The following is a 6,689-nucleotide window of genomic DNA, read 5'->3' as shown; positions in this document are numbered from 1 at the left end:
CTATTATGTCTGTCTGTGCACCGGTGTACAAGACTATGTCTTGCACGTATCCAGTCCTACAGTCGCACGTAACAAAGATCTTGAACCCAAAACGGTGCCTTTTGCTGGGTATATACTGCCTAAATGAAATATTGCCTCTCCACAACACGAGACTCTCGTCTATGACGAGGTCTCTATAGGGATAAAATGATGAACGAAAGGTTTGCCTCAGGTGATCAAAGACCAACCTAATTCGCCTCATCTTATCTGTGTCGTTCGCATTTGCAAGATCATGAGCATCATAGAAATGGAGGCAACTTAGATTTTGTTGAAACTGATTACGGCTCATGACTTGCCCAAATATTGGTGCAAATATAACAGAGTCCCTTGTCCAGTCAGCCGGAATTCTATTTTTTCGTATAATACCCATCAAAAGGACCAGGGCAAAAAATAGGAACATTTCTGAAAGGGAGACAGGGTAATCATATATGATAGAATGCCTACTCCTTGTTCCCAATCTTTCACTCTCAAGGCACTGGGTGCTTGCAAAAAGGTTGGTTTGGTAAACAATCTGCTCCACGAATGCCTCACTAAAAAACAGGTGGAAAAAATCCAACCTGGTGGAATTACGGTGAATTCCTGGAGCAATGCAGCCAGCGTGCCCCTGCTCAGTGAAGGGGTGAATGAGGGGAGAAAAATCACTCCCATCCTCCCATTTCCATTCCACAAATCACTCGTCCCCATCATCCCCATCACCGCCTTCGTCTGGGTGGGGAGGAGATGCTGGTGGAGGAGGTTGGGGAGAAGGAATGCGGAGGGCTTCCCCACGCTCACCCCTCTTCCCTCTGCCTTTACCCTTTCCCTTTTGCTTACCCTTATGGCCTTGAGGAACATTAGGGGGCTGTGGGGATGAAGTTGGGGAATATTGGTGAGCATAAGACGTGCTGGGGAGTGGTTCCTCCCCACCTTCCCCCTCCATGACAACACCACGTGATTTTTCATGCACCCTAACTCGCCCACGTGTTTGGGGATATTGGGAAGCATAAGACGTGCTTGGGAGTGGTTCCTCCCCACCATCCCCCTCCATCACAACCCCACGTGATACAGAATGCACCCGCACTCGCCCACATGATACACCCCGCCGCCTCACACTACCTAGGGAGAGCAATGACTCACTCACGCCACTCTCACTTTCCATACTCCTCCCTGCACTTTCCCTTTCACTCCCCACTCCCTCCACGACACTTCCTACCTCCCCAAACAAAATACTAGGCCCATACCTGCTCGTCCGACATGGTGTGCGCTCAGAGCCACGATGAGTAATTATCTCACATCCATACCACGTGGCAGCACGTCCCTCGACTCCGTCCTCGTCCTCGTCCTCGTCCTCGTCATCAAATTCGGGTTCCACATCACGTTGGGGCTGGGCATAGGATGTTGCACGTGGTTTCTTGGCCGGCTGCCCCTCTCTAGCAGCACGGTAAGTCACGTACTGCTGCTTCCTGGTGGACGGGACTTCTTCATCACTGCTGGTGGTTTCCTCCTCCTCTGGCTGCACATAATCTTTGTCAACAACCTCATCATCCAGTGGGGAATCACTGTTGCCTGTAAAGGCATCCAGGGCGGCTTGAATTTCGACCTCTGAGAGACCTCTTGTAGCCATATCTGAGCAGGACCGTTGCTAACAGGTGAGTGGACGAGCCGTGGGTTAGCGCGGGTCGCGCGGGGTCGCCGAGTGTCCCTGCCTGGTGGCAGGTAGGGGAAGGTCAAGCAAGGATATGTACCGAAAATCAAGCGCGAAATTTGACAATTGTGGAAATTATGCACTTTTCAATTGAACGATGTACCGGTACGTCGCCGGGACTGGCAAATGCAAAACGTTGGAACGTACCCATAAGTCGACGGGACGGGGCGGGTTAAACTGCTACATTTCCCACTCCAGCATTCAGATCATTACCACATTCACATTCGCTCCAAAACTCTGCAGACACTCATCAACGTCATTCCAGAAAGACTCCCACTCTTCTTCATCCCTTTTACTACCAGGCCCATATGCACTCCCAAACACCCACAACTCACGTTCAAATTTCGCTTTCACCCACATCAGTCTTGATGACACCTCCTTCCATTCAATCACACACCGCTGTACTTCCAGACTCACAAACAAGGCCACACCTTCTCTTGTCCTTCCTCTATCAACACCTGACAATCTTCCATTCACACTTCCAAACATAGACTCACCCTCCCCTTTCATCTTCGTTTCACTCAAAGCTAACACATCCAACTTTCTTCTCACAAACATTCTTCCAATCTCTTCCCTTTTAGCCTCAATCGTACTAGGCTACATCCATGCACATTCATAGACCCAGTCTTCAGGGTACGGGGGTAACTCAATCCCCCATCCCTTTCTCTGGCCTGTCACTTTTTAGGAACTAAAAAACAGAGGAGGGGGTTCCTACAAATATATATATATATATATATATATATATATATATATATATATATATATATATATATATATATATATATCAATAGTAAAGTGATATCAATACATAGTTATTGCTAGTGCTATGTATTGATATCACTTTACTATTGGTAAACGAATTATATTTAGTGTATGTATTAAGTTTGGTAAATATACATAAGTTTGTGTATAAATGATATGGTGCTATTAAAATGATACAGTTTCGGAACGGGTAAATGTTCAACTCACTGGTATGAACTAGTAGGAGTGGTGAATGTGGTGGTGATAATGGTGTCAGGCATGGATTGACTGACGTGCAATACTGCTCTTAGCAAATGATGACACTGCTACAAGTCACTGCTTCCTATCTCATCACTGAAGGCTCAACAGTTCTTGTCTTTGTGGTGGTGAAGTTTGTGGTGATGGAAGAGGGTGTGTTGGAGGTCAGCTGTTTTGTGTTAACTTAAACTTGGCTTTTCAAAACACCCGTTGATCCCTCGCTCTTCCCTCTTACTAATTTTCCTTGCTTACTCTAGTTTCGTACTCTTTTTCCTCCTTACTTTATTCTTGCTTCTTTCTTTTTGTGATTAACTTGATTGCTGAAGACTGCCACTACTTGCTGGTGGTTGTAGAAGATTGTAGAGTTGTCTTGTGGACTTTTTGCTTTAAGCTGCTGATACTTGTTACAGTTGCTTGAAGTCTTGTAGTTTCTTCTAAATCGTAGAGTTGCATCGTAGATGAGTAGTTTTCGGTGATGATTGTTGCTTGTAGAGTTATTTCACCACTTCACAGCTATTTTTGTGTGTTTGTCTCTGGGCAAAGGCTTCAGGGCCTTTTTCTTGGGGTTAGTGGCCTATCCCGAGGCCCAGTAGTCCTCCTACACCTCCACACGTCACCACTTCAGTGCTAACACCCACCAGTCATACTGAATACATGCTAGGGCTGTCTTATACAGGACTGGAGTACTTGTATTAGTGGGGTTACTTTTACATGTCGGCGGATCTTCTGGTAGGTCAAGAAAGTCTACTTCTATGAAATTCAAATCCTTAAACTGTTCACTGCCCCAGCCAGGATTCAAACCTGGTCCTCTAGAACTGTAATCCGCCTCTGTATTGATTCAGCCACTGCTGTATACCGTTGTAATCGTGTTGTATTTTGCGCTTTGTCTTTATCGCTTGCCACTAATGTTGATAGACAAAGCCGAGGATTTAATTAGATAAAGAGAAATTGTAGGTGTAGTGTAGATGTATTGTCGATCGCCGCAGCCACCAGTGTTGATAGTGCAGCTCCTGCAGATAATCGTAGCGCAGGAAATGGAAATTAACGTGGGCAGCTATTGATAATAACGTGAGACATTGGAAAGGTCGTTGCAGGGTAGGTGCCGCTCTGTCTCACTTGCCTCTCTATCTTGAAACGTTGTTGAGGTGAGTTATAGGCACTCTTGGATTACCGAGTTTGTACAAAGTTATATCGAAATGTGATTGACAGCGTAACGTAATGTGACGGCAAACATCCTAGTTGACCGTATCTCCTGCCTTAAACCCTCAATCATTTTCTTGGGCTCTCTGACTATGCCATCCGAAACCTGAGAATATATAAGGCTCAGTGTGGATGTAGTGTGCGGTAGGCTTCCATGGGTAGTTTACAAGAAGTCAGATAACTGGCTCAGATAGATTAAACTGCTCCTATAATGAAATTCTTGTATCGTCTGAATTAAAATGAGTTTGTTTGAGATATATTATGTGTTAAGACATTCTTGATGGTTTGGGGCAACGGGATTGTTGAAATACATCATGTAAACTGACATTCCTAGTGAGAAATTGTGTATATCTCCAGCAGACACTACATGCTGCACACTGTGATATGAGATATATACTATTGCCTATCAATATTACATATCTATAACTATTACATATGACATATTACTGCCTATACTGGTATAACAATATATTGATTGCTGTTACTAAAATTTTCATCAATGTCACACAGATATAAAGATCAGCATTGGTTGCTTCGGCAAGGTTGTGTGTCATGAAGTGCAGTAGCACTCTGCAAGTACGAATGGCACAGGTTCAAACTGGCATCCTGTACTATAGGGTATTGTAGTACTCATGCAAAAACAGTTGCAAATCCCAGTTCTAACCTTATGAACTAAAAGACCTTCAATAATCAAGTGCAAAACTACTTGCAAAGTCTTACTGACTTTCGTAGGAGTCGCAAAATCGATCTGCAGAAATGAAGATTTTGTTCTATCTTTCTTTCTTCGTCAGTCATAACTGTAAAACTAAAAGGTGTACGCGGACGTACTATACGCCAAAACGCTGCTTGTCAGGTGTAGATGTTTCTTTTCATGTTTAGAAAAGCATTCAGACTAACGTTCGCGAGTTAGGGCCTGCAAACCGAATCCCGGTCATCTGTAGTAGACTGTAGCACCAGTCGAGCAGGGCAGTACTCCCGAGGTGGATGGAAAGCTGATGACAGGGAGTGCTGGAGCTCCCGTTTCATCAGCCCTCAGGACTAGTTCCTGACCATCCCCCTTTGCTGAACTTTTTCAGTGTCTCAGTTACACAGAGAGTAGGCCAGCATGCTCTCCAGTACAAATTTCTCTAACTATCTTCACCAAACTACATGAACAGTACACACTACACTTCCTATTCAAAATTCACCAAAAATGGCGTCAATTCACCCAGCCTCGGAGTCCCCAGGGGGGGGGACCATAAATGCCCCCGCCATCTGCCCCTCTCCCGGTGACGACTCGAGGTGCCTGGAACCACTGTCTGACTTCTACATTTCTGCAACATTCGCGGCCTTTCATCTAACTTTCGCTCTGTTGAGCATCACCTCTCCTCCTCTAAGCCTCACCTTCTTTTTCTAACGGAGACTCAGCTGTCTGAGGCAACTGACAGCAAACCCTTTTCTGTATCCTCCTACTTTCTCTATACTCATTTCAAAGCCAAAGGTGGCTGTTGTGTATACATACGCAACGACTTATCTTGCTCTCGTGTTCCTGAACTTGATTCTTCTGAATTCTCCACACTCTGGCTTCGGCTTTCCTGTCATTCTCTGACTAAATATATCTGTGCTGTTTACTTATCCCCTAATTCTACTGACTATCAAAAATTCTTCGACTATCTTACTTCTACGATGGAACACATTCTGTCCATTTCTCCTTTCTCTGAAATCTCCATTCTTGGAGATTTCAATGTTCACCACCACCTTTGGCTCTCCTCTCCTTTCACGGATCCACCTGGTGAACAAGCCTACATCTTTTCTGTCCTTAATGACCTAGAGCAGCTTGTACAGGATCCTACCCGTATCTCTGACCGCCTTGGAGAGAGCTCCAACATACTTGACCTCTTCCTCACAACTAATCCTTCTGCTTACTCTGTTAATCTTTTCTCTCCGTTGGGCTCCTCCGATCACAACCTTATTACCTTAACCTGTCCTATCACTCCGGTACGGCCTGTGGGCCCTCCAGGGAAACGTCGTCTGTGGCATTTTGGAGCTGCGGACTGGGAGGCCCTCAGGCAGTACTTCTTTGATTTTCCCTGGAATGATTATTGCTTCCATGGCCGTGAGCCATCTGAGTGTGCCTTGCGCATTACGGAGGTTATTCTCTCGGGCATGGAAGCATACATTCCTTTCTCATATCCTTTGACTAATGCAAGAAAGCCTTGGTTTAATCACGCTTGTTCTAATGCTGTCCGCAACAAGGAGAAGGCCTACAAAAGGTACCGGAGCCAACCCACCCCTGAATCACATAATCTTTATGTTTCTGCCCGGAATCGTGCTAAGTCTGTCCTTCGCTCTACTAAAAATAATTTCATCCATACTAAATGCTCTCAACTCTCCAACTCGAATTCTTCCCGCTCCTTCTGGCACCTTGCCAAAAATCTTTCTAACAACTTTACCTCATCATCCTTCCCTCCTCTTTTCTACTCTGATGGTTCTGTAGCTATTTCTTCTACTGATAAAGCAGATCTCTTCGCACAGACTTTCTCCTCCAATTCCACATTAGACGATTCCGGTGCTGTTCCTCCATCACTTCCCCCCTCTGACTTCCTCATGGCTGACATTAAAATTTCTTCAGTTGATATATTTTCTGCCATCACTGGCCTCAGTACTAACAAGGCATATGGACCTGATGGAGTCCCTCCTGTTGTTCTCAAGAACTGTGCTTCTGTGCCTACACCCTGCCTAGGCAAACTCTTTCGCCTTTGTCTGTCAACTTGTACCTTTCCTTCTT

The sequence above is a fragment of the Coenobita brevimanus genome, chromosome 56 (assembly GCF_032717465.1).
Source record: "Coenobita brevimanus isolate Jiangsu-jjx chromosome 56, ASM3271746v2, whole genome shotgun sequence".
Taxonomy (NCBI): Eukaryota; Metazoa; Arthropoda; class Malacostraca; order Decapoda; family Coenobitidae; genus Coenobita; species Coenobita brevimanus.
This window is presented reverse-complemented; position numbering follows the sequence as displayed.